Source organism: Nematolebias whitei, chromosome 4 (genome assembly GCF_014905685.2).
Source record: "Nematolebias whitei isolate Nwh7 chromosome 4, NemWhi1, whole genome shotgun sequence".
Taxonomy (NCBI): Eukaryota; Metazoa; Chordata; class Actinopteri; order Cyprinodontiformes; family Rivulidae; genus Nematolebias; species Nematolebias whitei.
In genome coordinates this window covers 22261774-22261987 of record NC_056501.1, presented here as the reverse complement: position 1 = coordinate 22261987, position 214 = coordinate 22261774, and positions in this window count along the sequence as shown.

Below are 214 nucleotides of genomic sequence, written 5' to 3'. Positions count from 1 at the left end.
GTTATGATCCTGTGTTTAATTTTGAAGTCAGAGAGAAGAGGAAAAGTGAAAACACAAATAATGTGAACTACAAAAAGAGTTTTATACAGAAGAGGATTATGGTGATTTTTAAATTTTATTTATTTTCAGGATTCTGAGATTAAATTCAGAAATTAGACTTTTTCTGAGAATTCTGAGAAAAGTCAGATTCCTACACACACACACAAATATATAT